Below are 18,953 nucleotides of genomic sequence, written 5' to 3' on the forward strand. Positions count from 1 at the left end.
CCACTTTCCAGGGAGGAAACCTGCCCACAAGCTAATATGAAGTTGCAGAACAAGAATTCCAGCACAGCTGTCTGATTCCAGAGTCCTTGCTCAAAACCTCTCCACTGTACTGCTGTTTTGTCACCAACCTTCCGCAACTAGCAATGATGGCTGCCTTTGGGCTTCTATTTTTTTATCAGCTGCAGGATCAGCCTTGAGGGTTTTGGGAGTGGAAGAATTGTAAACTCTCAGAGCTAGTAGAAAACTCAAAGATCATCCAGTCCTACAACTGGATTTTATAGACGTGGAAACTGAGATCCAAAGGGTGCTTCAAAGGTCAGAGTGCTGGCTACTAAGAACATTCCACATGTTCCAAATCCTGCCCCCCTCCCCGGGAAATCAGGTTCTGAAAATGTTCCTTTGTACCAATTATTCAAGTTAAGATGGTTCTCACTAAAATAATTAACTTTGAAAATAAAGTGCAAGTGAAGTCACCACTCATAAATGGTCTCATTCCTTTTCTTGGGCAGATTGCTCTTTAGCTGTGACTGACATATTGCCAGCCCCCGTATTTGCTCCTCATGTATGAGCAATAACAGTAATTACAACAACAATGATATTATATTTTTATACACTTCTTCCATCTCATGTGCATAAGCCACCATCAACTCATTAATCATCAGAACACTTCTTTGAGGTAACTTTGGTGGGTAATTTTATTATCCTTTTTATGGACTGAGGAGCTGCAACAAAAGTACAATGACATGCCCAAGGTCAAACATGTTTAGAGATAAAACCCAAGACTCCTAAATCTTTCTTCCAAGCTTGCAAGCATCCATCCTCTGGCTAACTAATATTTGGGACATTTAGGTCACGGAGCATATTTTTATTAGGTTAGCATTTATATACTCTCATAAATGTTTTGTGGTAAGACAGTAAGTTATTAGGATTAAAATTTAAACAGTCAATTTATTCTTCTTTGATATGGTTATATCATGTGCTGTTTTAAAAATTTCTTTACATTCTAGCCTCAAGCTCATTTCATTTTTAATTGGGCAGAGAACTTCAGGAACTAATGATATTAGCAAAGATAACTAGGAGTAAGAGGGGAGAGGAAGAGGCAGCTTGAAGTTTAACAAAACTGTGTTTAAGGGGCTCTGGGTTGGGCCACAGGAAGAATGGCTTCTTCCTGGAACAAGGATCTTCCCCTCCCCCTTCTTCACTCTCTTCTGTTCTTCCTTTTAGTCACAGAGGGATTCTATGAACTGCTGGAGTTTTTAGTGTGCTGTATTTCAAGAGAAGTGACTCATGGAGGAAAGAGCCTCAGCTGGGCAACTCCCCTAAGTTCCTGGAGCTCAGCGTCTCTGGCTATGAGATGACAAGGTTGGTGCGATGACGTCAAGGATCCCTCTGAGTTCAGTCAACCCAAGATTCTTCCTCCTCTTACCTCTTCTGGATATCTGCTTATGTTTTGTGCTTTCAAAGAAAGGCATATTCTATACATGTCAGCAAAGATACTTGGTCTGTATATTTATTTGAATGTTCCATGAAACCAAATCTTTGTCCAATGGCCCATTCTTTATTTTATTTTCCCTTGTTTACCTCTCTCTCTTTGTCTCTCTCTCTTTTGCCTCTTGCTCGAGGAATCCCAGCAGTCTGAGAATCCAACAACCTTCAAAACTCTTCTCAGATATCTAAATTGTACCAGATTGTACTAAATATTTTCAAATAAGACTTTTTACATGAAATAACAGAGAGTCAAAATAGGCCAGTTTCCACCAGGCTTATTGTCAACTTTGCCATGTTCCAGATTCAGTTTCCCTCCAAGGATATTCTCACAAATGCCACAATCAAATTTCCTACTCTTGAATCAGGATTAACTGCCTCACTCACGTAAGCACTTTTCAGTGATTCTCTAATAGCAGTATAGTAATGGATTTTTTTTTCCCCAAAGAGAATTGTAGCTAGCAATATCCTCATAATGAATCCAGGATACAGAATTATGAATGGATTAACCAAAATTTCATGCATTTGAATAGTTCTAGTGTTACTGAGTCCAAGCTTATATTGCTCGCTTCATGAAAGGCCAATAAATTGAGAGATGAGGTGTTGGGGCAAAGGATAGCAACTTTATTCAGAAAGCCAGCAGATGGAGAAGATGGTGGACTACTGTCCTAAAGAACCATCTTAATCGGAGTTAGAATTCAGGCTTCTTTTGTACTAAAAGGGGAGGGGGTGTGGCTGGTTGTTGCAGACTTCTTGGTGCTGGAATCCTTTGTTCTTGCAGCTGTCCAGGTAGGTCTGGTCACAATGTTTCTATAAACCTCCAATAAGAGAAATGTTAGTCTCTGTTCTTCAACTTTTTTTTATACGTCTTTATTGGAGTATAATTGCTTCATGATGCTGTGTTAGTTTCTGTGGTACAACAAAGTGAATCAGCTATATGCATACATATATCCCCATATCCCCTCCCTCTTGATCCTCCCTCCCACCCTCCCTATCCCACCCCTCTAGGTCTTTGCAAAGCACCGAGCTGATCTCCCTGTGCTATGCGGCTGCTTCCCACTAGCTATCTATTTTACATTTGGTAGTGTATAGATGTCGATGCTACTCTCACTTTGCCCCAGCTTCCCCTCCCCACCTCCCATGTCCTCAAGTCCATTCTCTATGCCTGCATCTTTATTCCTGCCCTGCCACTAGGTTTGTCAGTACCTTTTTTTTAGATTCCATATATATGTGTTAGCATACAGTATTTGTTTTTCTCTTTCTGACTTACTTCACTCTATCAAACTACCAATGGCATTCTTCACAGAATTAGAACAAAAAATTTTACAATTTGTATGGAAATGCAAAAGACCCCGAATAGCCAAAGCAATCTTGAGAAAGAAAAACGGAGCTAGAAGAATCAGGCTCCCTGACTTCAGACTATACTACAAAGCTACAATAATCAAGACAGTATGGTACTGGCACAAGAACAGAAATATAGATCAGGATAGAAAGCCCAGAGATAAACCCATGCACATATGGTCACCTAATTTACGACAAAGGAGGCAAGAACATACAATGGAGAAAAGACAGCCTCTTCAATAAGTGGTCCTGTTCTGCAACTTTTTATCTCTATATGAATGGAAAAGTGTTATACCTTTAAAGGTCAGAGCCTTGAGAATGGACTATCGTGTATATTTCAGGCTACAGGCAATATTTTTTTTTACAAAGGTGCAGAGCCCTCATGACTAAGCACAGGCAACAGAGCATAAGGGTTAAAGCTAAAGGAATAGATCCAATATGGAGTCAGGTTTGTTTTCTGTTACTCTAGGAACAGATGTTGTCTGGATTGCTCTAAGTAATTTGTCTGGGGTACAAAAATATTCCATGTAGGCTGTTAATTACGCCTAATTTTTGCTGTTTCTCTACTCCCTCACTAAGTTGGCTAGCATTTCTGGGTTCCTCTCAAGTGACCTTTTGAAGGATTATTGTGAAACTGCAGACTTTTATGTGGACAATCTTCATGGAACACAGTTCATGTTCTAAATCCGCCTAACACAGTACCTTAGGTGTGTTAACAGAATTAATGTTAAAACAATGTTGACTTCAGTAAACATTAATTACTTTATTTTTCTTATTATTAAATAGTAATAACCACATAGATCATTCCTTGTTAGTTCTGCACTTTTTTTTCCATTCTGGTGTATTTAAAACCGATTTTAAATCTTTCAACTGTGATGCTTTTGCTGAATTTTGCAAGGGACTTAATTCCTTAGGAATCAATAAAATATATTAACCAGGTTTGTGTTTTATGTAAGTCAGGGGCCAAAACCGAAAAGGCTTAGGCTTCATTCTTTAATCTATTTTAGGATCACATTACCTAGCATGGAGAGCCAACCATCTCTCACTCAGCGTCACAGCTGGGGAATTGCCCTCAGTCCCACCCAGGGACAGTTTAGATTAGAAAATGAAAAAGAATCACATTTCACATCAAAAGGACAGGAAGAAATCTGTTTATGGAAGGCAGTGCACTTTTGAGTCAGACAAACTGGTTCTTTGTTCAAAAACGCCAAGATGAAGTGTGCTTCTAAAACAGTGGGTCAAGTTAGTTCCTGGAACTGAAAGAATACACCAGTGTCACATTTTAAAAATTTTGTTACTGGACTTCCCTGGTGGCCCAGTGGTTAAGACTCTGAGCTTCCACAGCAGGGGGCATGAGTTCAATCCCTGGTAGGGGAACTAAGATTCCACATGCTGCATAGTGTGGCCCCGACCCAAAAAAAGAAAAAAAAATTGCCTTACTAAATCAAGGGGAAAGGTAGTGCAGACTTCTTCATACACTGTCTTAGATTCTGTTTCTCCCTGGTTTAGAGTAGGTGTTGTTACAGTGGAAAATAGCCCAGCAACTTCCACCCCCTCTGTTTTTCTTTCAATGTAAATAAGACAAGGGCGGTTCTGGCAGCCCCATGAGGCAGGCAGGCAGAGTGCAGGAGAGCTCCCGTTAATGTTATAAAGGCAGGTGTCTGAGCCAAACACCTCTTACGACAAGATTACTACACAAACCAGGTGGGACCTGTTTTTCTAGTCGTGACAGAGCTAGTTGGAATTTCATTTCAGTTTACTAACCTATTGTACCCATTGACTTATTGCATGGAAAATGACACTTTTTAATCTTTAACAGTACTTTTATTCAAAGCAGTTTCATACGAACGTATGTTATTCTCACCGGTGCTATTATCCCTTAACTTTTTTTTTATTATAAATATTATGCATACCAAATCGAGATTATCGTGAAATAATTTAGAGAGATACAAAGAAGAAAATAAAAATGGCATCTACTACTCTCAAATAGAAATAACCACCCCTGAATTCTTTTTTCTAATTTATTTAATCCCTTGGGTTTCCTATATATATTTCAGCTTCAAAACGCCCCTTTGAAGTAAGTAGATCAGTTTTGCTGATGAGAAAACTGGAAGCACAATGAACTTCCATGACCTGTTCAGAGGTTCACAAAATGTTAGCGTCAGACCCCAAGCTGACCCCACGTGTGGCTCCGCCCCACCTACGTGCTCTGTGTCACAGGTCAGCTCAACTACTCTATTGCTTCTCCAGCTAGTGTGCTGTTCCTCAACGGTAGGGGCGAAGTTTGTTTCTAAGTGATTACAGTTAGTCATTCCTCATTATTCAGATCTCCTACTTGCAAATTTGCCTACTGGCTAAAATTTATTGTAACCCCCAAATCAATACCCCCCCGTGCTCGCGCTGCTAGTGGATGTGCTCAGAGCAGAGAAGATCTGTCACCCTTTGTACACTGTTCTCAACTGAAGTCAAACAAGGTGACGCGCTACTTTCTTGTGTCAGCTCTCAGACTGGTAACAAGTGTCATTTTAGTGGTCTATTTAGTGCCACGTCTTTTGCATTTTTGTGCTTTTGTTGGTGATTTTGCTGTTTAAGATGGCCCCCAAGTGTAGTGCCAGAGAGATATCCAGTTTTCCTGAACACGTGTTAAATATACTTCCTCCAGGCATGAGCTAGTGTTGTTGGCTGTGAGTTCACACATAAAACAAGGTTATGTATTGATTGGTATGCCCAGAGAGTCATAGGAACCTAACCGTGTATTACACCTAGGTGCAATGCTTCAGTATTTGCTAATTTAATGTTTGCAGTGACTTTATAGAACTACCACAAATAAGTAGAATCAATGTATTATTATTGTGGCCGTCATTGTGGTTGTTATTCCTAATAATAAATGGTGTGGCTTCTCAGAGAATTCCAGGTTACTTTTGAGACTTATCAAAGAGGGTCTGACCTTTAGTTTATACTTCTTCCTGCTGCAGATGCTGGGAGTGGTACCCTCAAGAGCAATTCTGGCCCCTGCTAGCAATTATTCATTGTTCCAAATCCAGCTCTCTTGTGTCACGCCCGGTTCTCTGGAAGCATCAGGACAGTCCATTTACAAGTTAGGACAGCCTTGCTTCTGGTTTTGCCTTGAAAGCATTAATGTCAGGGTCCTGAGGGCCTGCCCGGTAACCCTACCTTCACCATTACTCCTTTCAGGACTTCCAGGGTCACCCACTGAGAATCTCTGCTGTCCTGTTCTGATACCCTAGAGTGCCTTAGGCAGATATGAAGCTTAAACTTCAAGGACTAGCAGTGTTCTTTGAGAGACAAATGTTTACCTCTCTTTAATGACTCGCTGCCTAGAAAATATGCATATAACTTGTGTAAAAGTCTCTGAATTTCAGTCCCTTAAGCATAAATAAATCAGAACATATATGGACTTGCTTACTCTTTAAAGAAACCTTAGTTTCAAATGGAAAAACTCCCTTGAAACAATGTCTAATGAAAGGGAGAGAATATTCAGAGAAACTGCTTTCCCCCCGCCCCTAGGAAATACTAGAGCTTATATTTTCTGAGACATTCCAAATGGGACTGGTGACAGGCATCAAACGTATAATAAAGCAATTCAGTTGGTCATAAATAGATGTTTTGTTTTTATTTCATGTGAATTATAGTTTCATAATAAGGATAGTCATGTTGCCAACCGAAGTAATCATCATTGTTGAAAGAGAATTTTTTATTCAATTAATCAAAAAACAGATCAAACTAATTTGGAAATAAATTATAGTCCTCTTGTGACATACGTTAAGAAGACAATTATTTATGCTTAAAAATATACACCTTTATTATAATCATCAGTACTATAATGACCAGATCTCTGTCACAAAATGCAAAAATCAAACACTTGCAGGAAATCAAGTTATCATAGTTGACAGGCTGTAACCACCACTCTGATGAAGCCAAGAAAATGTAGTTCAAACAAGGATATCATAAGATTTGTCAATGTATATGGATCTCAATCTCAATCATATTCAGAAAAATGCACATGAAAACCACACAGTCTGAGATGCTTTTTAAGAAACAAACAAACAAACAAAAACCCACCAGGCTGGCAAAAATTCAAGAGTTTGACAGCATGCTCTGCTGGTAAGGCTGTGAGGAATTGGCTGGTGGGACCTAATACATGGCTGGTGGGAGTACAATAGAGCGAGTTGGCAACATCTAGCAAAATTACAGTTGTGTTGACTATCTGCTCCAAAAAGCTCAGTTCTGGGAATGGGTAATACATATGTGCCAGCACACAGAGAAAATGACGGGTGTTCAAGGTTACTCACTGCAGCAATGCTTGAAAGAGCAAAGATATGCATCTAATAAGGGAATGATTAAACAGATCATGGTACCTCTGCACAATAAAGCACTATGCAGCTTAAAAAAAAAAAAAGCAGTGCTACTACCTGGATGAACCTTGAAAACATTACATTTCGTGAAAGAAGCCAGTCACAAAAGACCATACGTTGTATGATTCCAATTGTATGAAATGTCCAGAATAGACATGTATAGAGACAGAAAGTAGATTACTGGTTGCCTTTGACAAGGAAACAGAGCAGGAAGGTTGGTGGGTTACAGCTAAAGGGTACAGGGTTAATTTGGAGGTAATAAAAATGTTGTAAAATTGATTGTGATGACGGATTCACAGTTCTGTGTATATATTAAAAACTATTGAATTGTGCACTTCAGATGGGTGAATTGTGTGATCTGTGAATTATATCTCAATAAACTGCTTTAAAAATGAATAAGAATGTTCCCTTTATATTGGTACAGAAAGTTCTCTAAGATATATTAAATAAAAGAGCAAAGTGCAGAGCAGTCAACTCATACAATATTTTGGGTAGGAAAAGGGGAAAATAAAAATGTGTCCTGTTTGCTTGTACATAAAGAAACACTGGGCAGTTAGACATGAAATTAATTCAAATTCTCACCTGGAAGAGGAGTGACAGGGAAGGTTTAGACCAAGCCAAAGTGTCCATGTATTTGTCATTGAACTTCTTGGCTGTGGATATTAATTTGATAAGATTTGTTGAGCCAACATACACATGCAGCACCATATTTTAATTTGGGGGCAATATTTTTAATTATGCAGATACATAGCACTTTATTTTTCCTAGGCAGCCAGCTTTATCAAACTACCCTAATATGTGCCTGTTTGTTCTAATAGGAAGTCTGTTTGCATCTGGGCTCATCAACATGGTGGTAAAAGTTACAGCCAGGAATATACAAAGACATGTGCGGGGCGTGAATGAATTGATGCGCTGGATTCACTGAGCACGTGTTCCTGAGCTCCAGAGAGGGTGGCCCTCAGCCTCCATTCTATTTCCTGGACCTGTGTGCAAGGAAGCCCCTCACAACAGCACGGTGAGGGTGCCAGCACCCACAGATTGTCATCCACGTGTCTGCTGATGTGACCAGGAATGGGGATGAGGGCAAGTGGCATAGGGGACGCATTCACCTGCAGACGGTGCTTGGAAGGTGAAGCAGCAGCTGCTGAGTCAGCCTTGTGCCACACTTACAAAAGGAAGTCATAATTCACAGATTTCAAAATATTTATACAATTTCAGCTCCTTCAACCGATGCTAATCCATCTCCACAATGGAGACAGATTAAAATCTGGCCCTGCCCCCTGGCATGTCTATAGCTGGTAGGAGGCATGGCATTGCCTTAGACGAACCAACCAGAGAGGGCAATTCCCTAGTGAAGTGGTTCTTGAACAATCGCCCAGGATTTATTTTTTGGTGTGTGTTTCTCTAGATTTTCCTTTGGATTCTCTGTCTTTAAAACACTAACTTCAAATGTCAATGCATGTCATTCCTCTTAGGCCACAACTCAGCAAATTGTCCAATTATTCCACCATATTAAGATCACAGAAAAACAAATTCAAAAGAAATGATTCTAATATAAATGGTGGTAAAGGACTGACAGGAAGTGTGTTCTTTCCTGAGACAAATTGTCAGTAGTAGTAACATCCTTTATATTTTAAAAGATACATCATAAGTGTCAGAAAATTAAATATATAAAATCAACCCTCATATAAAAGTCACTTGTACCCTGTTTAATTCCAGTAGGGAGGGAAAGGCAGCCCTAAAACAAAGACATTGTTGTCATTTTTAATTTATTCATTCTATTTTATCCAAACTATACCACACATGGTCTGAGAAAAATGCACCATTCTTAGATTAGGGAATATTAGCATTAATTCTGCCTTTATGTCTTTCATGTTACTGTGTCCAAAACATTTTCCTGCTGATATTCACCCCAAATGTCATAATATGTCCCATAATCTGAATCTTGCAAAATCATTTAGGGTGATACATTTATTCTAGACAAAATTGGCATGGAAAATATTAAATTTAAAAAGAACATTGCAAAAACAGTATGTATGTTATTTTTTTTAAATATGATTTTTGTTATGTTTAAAAAAAAAGACTAGAAGGGAGATATATATCAAAATCTTAACAGTGATTACCTTTGGGGGAGTAAGAATAATCTAGCTTTTTATTTCAGTTATCTGCATTTTATAGTTAGCGTAATTTTTTCTATCATCCTAGGAAATAATATAGGTATTCTGTTTTAGAAAACAGATAAGAAATCTTATAAAGAAAAAAAAAAGTAGGCTGATAGATATACATATCTAGCAAATCAGAAGACAGCCTTGAGGGAATTCCCTGGTGGTCCAGTGGTTAAGACTTCGCCTTCCAATGCAGAGGGTGCGGGTTCGATCCCTAGTCTCGCGGCCAAAAAACCAAAACATAAAACAGAAGCAATATTGTAACAAATTCAATAAAGACTTTAAAAAATGGTCCATGTCAAAAAAATCTTTAAAAAAAAAGAAGACAGCTTTGAGAAGAAGTCATGATTTCTAATACAAATGGTCTTAATACAAAACTGAATTTCCCGTTTCTATTCCTCTACGTCAAAATGGGTAGTCACGCATGAATAAATTACACAGTTACGCGTGGCACACTGATGACTGATTTCTGGTCGTTCTTTCTTAAGAGTAGTTTCAAGAAATCAATTTACTTTCATTCTGATATATGACAAAGACAACTGACAGTTGGGCAATTCTTAAGACAAAAACAAACACGAATATCTGAGAGCATTTCTCAGAATTCTTTTCTTCACGTTGCACCATGCAAAAAAGTTTCTTAATGTTTTAAATTTCCTAGTTGCATATTAAAATCTTTGTATTTTGTATTCCAGACTACCAACATTCCATTGGAAATAGCTAATTATTAGGTAAAAGAAAACAGAATTTATCCAAAGGTCATTTTTTTCATGACGGTAACCCCAGTTTTGTCTACCTGGTTAATGTACTTATTCTTCAGTAACCTCCTAGGGTCCTAGAAGAATAATTTCTAAAAGAAAGAAATTTCTATGGCTTAAGGGAAAAATGTTCACTAAAATTTTTTGGAGTGGCTGTGATTTAAATGCAGCGAGAATATGTGTCTAATTATTTATGTTTGGCCTAAGAAACAACAATGCCACATTTTTCCTTCGAAGTAGTCCATCCACAGACTCTCAGATCCAGTGCTTTTTCCTGAAACTGCTGGGACATGGCCACTGAGTTGGATCCATGTGCCCAGCCTTCAACTCAAAGGCCGGGAGGCAGGCGAGGGAGTCCTCACTTATGTTTCTGGATCCCAAGCACTGCTATGGGAGAAGCTCTGCACTGGAGAGAAGGGGCCTTGTGTACATCGGGACTGACTCACCACTTTATTCGCATTCACTGGAGCACATGTAAGAGAAGCCGAAGGAGGAGTTATGGAGGGGACAGGTACCAACCCCACTCCCACCCCCCAACTGCTACCAATGACATCTTCACTACTGCCTTTAATGGCGTTTAACTTCACTCCTGCTAAATCAAAGACTTTAAGAGCACACACACTGTGCCTTATAGTCCTTGGTATTTCCCTAAAGAGCTTACTGAGTACACGACCGTCACATAGCAAGGGTACAATGAATGTTTGTCTATATGATTTACCTTCTTTCAGGAAGATAAAAGCCACATGCCAAGCACGATTAGCTGATTGTGTGAGGCAAGGGGTAGAGTCATGCAGATAAGTCTAAACAGACTTAGATCCCAGTCCTGTTGGATCTGGCTGTCTGTGCACTGAATTGCACTTGACCTTCTCTCTGCTCCTCTTTCAACACCTGCACCACCCCCTCCCCCCCACCACCATCTCACCAGGACTAAGAGAAGAGTACAAGGCCGAATTGCCAGGTTAGATCCATTATAACCAGCTTATTGTACCCTTCAAGATGTAACATTTAAGAAAATACTATTTCTCTTTAAATAAACTTTTTAACCCTTCCTTGAGTGATGAAAATCACTAATTTCTCTTGGTTAAACAGCAAAAACCTTCAAGAAAGTCATCACAAAATTGCCTGCAAGTAATAACCTATAACCAATAAGAAATGTCCTCCCTATTAAAAATGCAATCATCTGGTAGAGCAATATGAATTCCAAAGTTATGCTTGCATGGTCAGGCAATAAAATGAAGTGACATTTTAATAAATCAATCCTTAAATCACTTTAAGGTATAGCAGTGTGATGATCTGAATTTAGAAATGGGAAACCCCGAAACGTGCAGCAGGGAAGAAGGTTTCTATAGACGGAGCTTTGCCAACAACTTCAAGAAAGACCTACACAGAGATGTACTGACGACATGCATAGCTTTCATCTCCAGGGTTTGGTAATGTGGCTTCCTTTATTAATTTTTTAAAATTAATTTTTATTGGAGTATAGTTGATTTACAATGTTGTGTTCGTTTCTGCTGTACAGCAAAGGGAATCAGTTACACACATGTGGCTTCCTTCAAGGTGCTTACTACAATTAAATTTGAGAGATTTTTGTGAGCCCTTGAACCTAGGATGAATGCTAGCAGACTTCAGTAGGCCATGGGACCATCCTGCCCAACACTCAAATCCCAGCTCACACCCGAGGCTCTTGGAATTGGGGTTCAGACTGAACACAATTCTGTACCTCTGAGAGATTCCCGCTGTAGAGCCCAGTGCCTTCCTGCTAAAGTATCCTCCAGTCACACAGTAGGTCATTTCTGAAAGGAGCAAACCTGTGAAGTTAAGGGGAACTTTGGTCCAGTGAACTATACCCTGGGCCACATCTACACCTCCAGAGCTGCATGTGGATCCCAAAGGTCCTTGAACCAGGAGCAAGCAGAAGCAGATGCAACACCGAGTTCCCTGTCAACACGTTGACTCACCTCTCAGCGTATCAGCTGAAAGGTATTTGCTGGGCATTAGACAGGTTGGAACTTTCATGGGACCCAGGAGAATACCAACCCAACCCATTCTTTAAATATTGTCTAGAAAGTTGGAATAATAAAGAAGAAACGGAGGAATTACGTTTCTAAGTGCCACTTGGAAACAAGAAGTTTACTGTGTTTTAGTCACCAGAGTTAAAATAAGTCATTCATCATCCTTTTTCTAAGTCTTCTCGTCTTTAAGAATTATAATGATTTTAGGGACTTCCCTGGTGGTCCAGTGGTTAAGAATCCGCCTTCCGCAAAGAAGAGCCCGCACGCGGCCACTAAGACCCGAAGCAGCCAAATAAACAAATAAATATTTTTTAAAAAAAGAATGATAATGATTTTGAAGGAAACAAATGGCAGTGATAGAGTGAGTCACTGAATGACTAGAGGTTTTTGTGTATTTGTTTTGTTTCGTTTTTGTTTTTTTAACAAGGCCCCAAACTTCTGGTTTTTAGAAATTTTCAAATAATTCCTTTCAAAAGCAATGTTAGGACAATTCTTTGCAGAAGGCAGATGGCACTAAGTTCAAAAGAAGAAAGACAAGTGGGAGCCTTTCCCTCCTGCGGCCAAAGATGATAAGAAGCAGGAAAGATTATTTGGGGAGCTTAGGGAAAAGACAGTGACCCTTTTACACTGATTCAAGGTAGCATTAACTTGAGCAAATGTCATCTGCATTTACTTGCTGAGTATTCAGATACCCTGGCAGCAGTCACAAATCCACCCTAACGAGATTAAACTTTCTTGAAAACTGATCTCTGATTTCTCCCCAGGCTGTCTTCCCTTTAACATTAGGTATAGGAACTGCTTGTCAGATTCCTGTGTTAAATCTTTGTCAAAATTTCCCCAACCAGAAAAAGCCAAGGCCTTTGATACCTTCAGGGCAGATTTCAAAAGCTGAGGTTCACCTACAGTGTTTCAGGTGCCACATGGGAGGCTCCCCGGGGCCTGATTACAGGGCATTGCAGAAGCAAGGCAACCTCCCTCTGGCTCAGCAGCTCACCCCACTGCCCGTCAGTGCCCTGGGTGACAGGCCACAGCAAGGAGCAAAGAGCCATCTCTGCAGGACTGACTGCCTGCTCCCCGAAGCCAGTGCCCAGGCCTGTTTCCCCCACTGCTGGACACTCACCATCTGGGAATATCAACAGGTGATACCTTCGGATTGCCATCCTCCTTGACCAATAGTAGAGTGGCATATATTGGCATTTTTGAGGAACTAGAGAAGTTTTGAGGCTTTCCACTGGGGCACATCTAGTTTTCAGATTGTTTTGACCTAAATCAACCTGATTTAGGTCAGGTGAATTATCTTCTTTAAAGAAACTTCCTGGATGAGATTCTTGAAAGAAAATTTGAGGGACATAGAGCTAAAGGTCCCAGGGTGCCATTTTCTATAAGCCGTTCCAAAAAGAAACACTTAAAAAGACTTATACCACTGCTTACTTAAACGAAATAAAAACAGTTGAGATTTGAAAAAAAAACAAAAAAACCCACTCTAGGGTCTGGCACAGAGGCTGTGCTCAGTAAATATTTGTTGAGTGACAAACAAAGGGACAGACAACAGCTCTTGAGCAGCCTGGAACCACTTCTGAGGTTTCTGTTTCAGGATCTAAACTGCTTTTTCCAGATGTCCCTTAATCTCTAGGTATTGACTACAGCCGTGCAAGTGTGGGAATGAGTCCATTCCCAGAGCAACTCTCGGGCCTGAGGGTGTAAAGCACACCTCATAGAGGGGGTTTTGGCATATGGACGCCACCCCTTCCTCGACTAGGTAGTTTTCCAATATGGCGAAGCTGATGTGTTCATCGTCATCTCATTTATGGCACAAATAGAAAAGTGATCAGGGCTTCACCCTTAGACTAAGAACTTTGGGGCCATGGAGGGACACATTTCAGGGAGGGGAAGTCTGTCGAGAGGCAGTTTATTATTACAAGCTCTTGTCAAGGAGTGCCTGGAATTTGCACATTATACATAACTCAGAAGGAAACACAACATTTAGTGCATGTCAGACAAAGGGCAGCTAAAAAAAAAAAAGGCTTTTCATTTGTCAAAGCACTAAGTACCCTTGGATTTATCCTCAGAACAAGGTTCTGCTTATACTGCAAATATCGATTCTAGTAACGATGAGTAGAGCAGGACGTAGGACCAGAGAATACTGTACACATTGAGACTTGATTGAAGAAATAGAGGATGCATCCAGGTAAAATTTGAATGTCATAGAAAATTCACGGATAACAGAGAATTTCCTTTTTCCTTTGTACAAGGTCACATTTGGGGGAAGGATGGTAGTCTGGGATGAGCAAGGATGCCTTTTAATCTTTAATGAAAGTGCCTTGAACTTGGACTAATTCCAAGTTGCTTGTAGATATCACAGACTGACGGATGGAGGGTCTCAGAGAATGTCCCACAAATACACAGAGCCCCTGGTAACCCAGGAGACAGGGGTGTTCTTAAGCCTTAAGAGTGAAGGCTGCTTATGAGTACGTGTGAACACAGCCCTAAATCAGAGGCAAAATAGAAAAAGGAGAAGAGAATAAAGGGAAATATGAGAGCAAGAGAAAAAAACAAAAGAAGGAGAAAGAACGAGGCGCACTTAGACTACGAAGAGGAGTTTACTGGGGAGGAAGGCATATGAAGGAAATCCTTAGTCACTGAAGTAGCAGTAGCTCAAAGAAAAGATTTAGCCCAGAAATGGAGTGCTCAGGAAGTGTTGTATTTGGTATTTGGTACTTCATGCTGGATAATCAGGCTGAAGTCCAAGCCCTGATATCGGCTCAGATAAACGTGTAATCTGTACTTGATCAGGAGTAGCCCACACCTGATAGACAGTGGAGGTCAAATTCATGGAAGGAAGCAAAGGATATATCTTTTGGGGAAGACAGATTAGACCCAGTACAAAGACCCAGATTCAGGGGACTTCCCTGGTGGTCCAGTGGTTAAGACTTCACCTTCCAATGCAGGGGGTGCAGGTTTGATCCCTGGTTGGGGAGGTAAGATCCCACATGCCTCTCAGCCAAAAAACCAAAACATAAAACAGAAGCAAAGGCTTCCCTGGTGGCGCAGTGGTTGAGAATCTGCCTGCCAATGCAGGGGACACGGGTTCGAGCCCTGGTCTGGGAAGATCCCACATGCCGCGGAGCAACTAGGCCCGCGAGCCACAACTGCTGAGCCTGCGTGTCTGGAGCCTGTGCTCCGCAACAAGAGAGGCCACGATAGTGAGAGGCCCGCGCACAGCGATGAAGAGTGGCCCCCACTTGCCGCAACTAGAGAAAGCCCTCGCACAGAAACAAAGACCCAACACAGCCATAAATAAATAAATAAATAAATAAATAAATAAATAACAGAAGCAATATTGTAACAAATTCAATAAAGACTTTAAAAATGGTCCACATCAAAAAAAAAATCTTAAAAAAAAACTCAAGACACCCAGATTCATAAACCCTGCAATTCTGTCAGATATAAGCCGAAGAGTGGAAGGGAGGAAGACCCTTGCACCAAGGTCTGGGGCAGCTCAGAGAGGAGCCAGCAGGCAAATTGACCTTGATATTAAGCCAAGCTCTTCCATGGCAGACACTGTAATCAAGTTGTGGACATGATGGAACACACCCAAAGGCTCACTGAGGCAGAGAAATATGGAGAACTCTGACAGATAGCTCCTGGCATGGCAGCAGAGGGGCAACATGATGTTGAGCCAGACAGACATGTTTTCCAGTCCTTGCTCCACAATTTTCCATCCGTGTGAGCTTGTACAATTCACCTAACCTCCAAATTTCCCCTCTTTACCTGAGCAATAGAATTCTTTGGAGCTCATCTTTAGCCTGCATGCACTGGAACAATAACCACTCTGGTTGTTTATACCCAGTGTTCGTTTGGACTGGTCAGCACTCAAACCACGCCAACTGTTAAGTATTTTGAGTATCACCCTGGGTGTAATAACGCCTATTTTGAGAACTATAAATAATATGCACAGAGCATGCTGTACATTGCCCAACACATAGTAGGTACTTAAATGAATAGTAGCTGTTATTATTTTATAAAATAGTTCTCACTGTTGCTAACTGTTATAGACTGAATTGTGTCTCCCTGCCCCAAATTCAGATGTTGAAGCCCTAAGCCCCAATGTGACTCTATTTGGAGATACAGCCTTTAAGAAAGTAATTAAGGTTAAATGAGCCCATAAGGATGGGGCCCTAATCTGATAAGACTGGTGCCCTTACAAGAAGAGAAAGAGACACGAGAGAGTTCTCTCTCCTTCTGCCCTGACACAGGGGAAAGGCTGTGTCCATGGGAGGGCACAAGGAGAAAGCAGACATCTATCTACAAGCCAGGAAGAGAGGTCTCACCAGGGACCAAACCTGCCAGCACCTTGATCTTATAGTTCCAGCCTCCAGAACTGAGAAGAAAATGTCTGTTTTTTAAGCATCCAGTCTATAGTATTTTTTTATGGTAGCCCAAGCTGACCAATACACAGACTGATTGATTCACATTTGTAGACCAAAGAGGAAATCCACGTAGCTGCTGGCAAAAAAATCAACTCATTCATGCCCTGCAATTTAGAAATGGAAATACTCTGGAAGAGATTTTATTGTGTCTAACCTAAGCAGGAATGGGGTGTGTCTTCTAATCCATGGATGAAAAGCTGGACAATCCTCCTGTAGGGAATTCTACATGGATCAGAAAGTCTAGGAGGGAGCCTCATGATCTCACATACTCCACATAATGACCACGCCTTTCTCCTTGGGAACAATAAGGATGGTCTTTTACTGGGTTGCAAATCTTGTTTTGTTTTTGCAGTGCTCCAAATAACGTGCCAGAATACACTTATATGTGGAATATCTCTGGAAATAGGCACAAGAAACTGGTAACAGTGATTGTCTTCAGAGGGGGAACTGAACACAAAGGTGGATTTTTTTAAATAACATTTCTGTACTTTTCTTTATGCTTTGAGGGAAGTATTTCAGCACTTTAAAAAATACTGTTATACAGTATTTCTTTTTATACAGTTTTTTAAAAATTTTTATTCATTTATTTTTGGCTGCGTTGGGTCTTTGTTGCTGCGCGCGGGCTTTCTCTAGTTGCGGCGAGCGGAGGCTACTCTTCGATGCGATGCGCAGGCTTCTCATTGCGGTGGCTTCTCTTGTTGCAGAGCACGGGCTCTAGGCGCACAGGCTTCAGTAGTTGCAGCACACAGGTTCAGCAGTTGTGGCGCACAGGCTTAGTTGCTCCACAGCATGTGGGATCTTCCCAGACCAGGGATCAAACCCGTGTCCCCTGCCTTGGCAGGCAGATTCTTAACCACTGCACCACCAGGGAAGTCCCTATACCTCTTGAATTTTGACCATGTCCAGAAATAACATTTTATTGAAAATGAAGAAGAAGGAGGAGGAGGAGAAGGAGAGGGGGAAGAAGAGGAAGGGGAAACAGAGGGGGAGGGGAAGGGAGGGGGAGGGCGAGGAAGAGGAGCTTTCTTGGAAGCAAAGAGAGAACAGGGTTTCCAAAAAGCAACACAGCAATTTTAACAGGGTTCACATTTTTCGCATTTGAGGATTCTTACCCACTAGTAGGAAATCTTTTTTGGAAGAGCAATAGATTTTAAAAGAAGAGAAACACAGGTGCCTGTGTGTTCTGTGGGTGACCTGCTTTCCACCCCTGCTCAGACTTGACAGATCTTCACCTGGCCTTGCTCATCCTTGAAACACCCTCACGCCACGACTCCTCACTGACTTGACAAGTTCCATCCAAATAGTCATCCCTCCTTTGCATTTGCATATCTCCAGGGGAGGCTTGTGCTGAATCCACACATCCTCTGCTCTGAGACAGACAACTCTATGCTCGGAAAAGGAGGAGAGATTGTGACTAACCAGAAAATCCTCTGGTCAAAGCCAAGGTCCCCCTTTCTGGCTATATGATCTGCTGGGAGAGGTGGGCAGAGTGGGCTGCGAGGAGGGCGCAAGTGCTTAGAAACTTCTCCTTTCAGAAGTTCAGACAGTGTTGGTCTGCCACTTGTCAGAAGGGTCTGTTTTCAATTAAACTATTGCAAATGGAAGTTGTGAACATTAGGAAATGGTGTTTCATCCGCTACAACTGTTAAAGACTTCGCAAAAACTTCCACGGACAACAAATGGAAATGGGTACAGTTGGGAGTGCACAGTGTCCAGGCACCGTGTTCCCAGTCAAAGGCAGTGGTTTTGTTCTGCACAATTCAGCTTGAATGAGGTGACAGGCTAAGGCACCAAGTGTCCTACTTACAATGAGGAGGGGAAAGCCCTGCTCCTGAAAAGAGAAAAGCGGTCCTGACCGAGGACTGGCCACGCTTGTCCCAGTTCCCTTCACATAATGTCCCTGTTTAGAAATATTCATGAGGAAATTCCTCGTCTCTATTTCATTTTTTTTCCAGTTTTATTGCGAAATAACTGACATACATCCCTGTATAAGCTTGAGGCATACAGCATGATGGTTTGATTTACATATATTGCAAAATGATGACCACATTACGTTCAGCTAACTTCCGTCTTCATGTGGATACAATAAAAAGAAAAGAAAGGAAAGAAAATTTTTTTCTTGTGTTGAGGACTCAGTTTTAAATTTTGACATATAAAACAGAACTGTGGACCACAGAGAACAAAAGAACAACATACGTTCAAATATCAATTGTGGGGAAATATTTCTAAAGTTAATTTCAGGTGCCTTTAAAGTGGGAAAATAGGGCTTCCCTGGTGGCACAGTGGTTAAGAATCAGCCTGCCAATGCAGGGAATACGGGTTCGAGCCCTGGCCCGGGAAGATCCCAAATGCCGCGGAGCAACTGAGCCTGAGTGCCACAACTACTGAG

At 41.0% G+C, this 18,953-nt stretch overlaps 1 protein-coding gene across 2 annotated transcripts in view; it reads right to left on the bottom strand.

Annotated features, from left to right (window-relative positions):
- Positions 1 to 2,093: 2,093 nt before the first annotated feature.
- Positions 2,094 to 18,953, bottom strand: part of MOGAT1 (monoacylglycerol O-acyltransferase 1) — a 121,460-nt gene continuing 104,600 nt past the window's right edge. Inside the window, exon 7 of one of the 2 annotated variants that reach the window (XM_082396824.1) lies at positions 2,094 to 2,295. The gene's annotated coding sequence lies outside the window, so the exon portion shown is untranslated. Of the gene's footprint in view, positions 2,304 to 18,953 lie in introns of both variants that reach the window. The other variant, XM_082396823.1, reaches the window with a different exon arrangement.

Source organism: Balaenoptera borealis (genome assembly GCF_965194805.1).
Source record: "Balaenoptera borealis genome assembly, chromosome: 6".
Classification (NCBI taxonomy): Eukaryota; Metazoa; Chordata; class Mammalia; order Artiodactyla; family Balaenopteridae; genus Balaenoptera; species Balaenoptera borealis.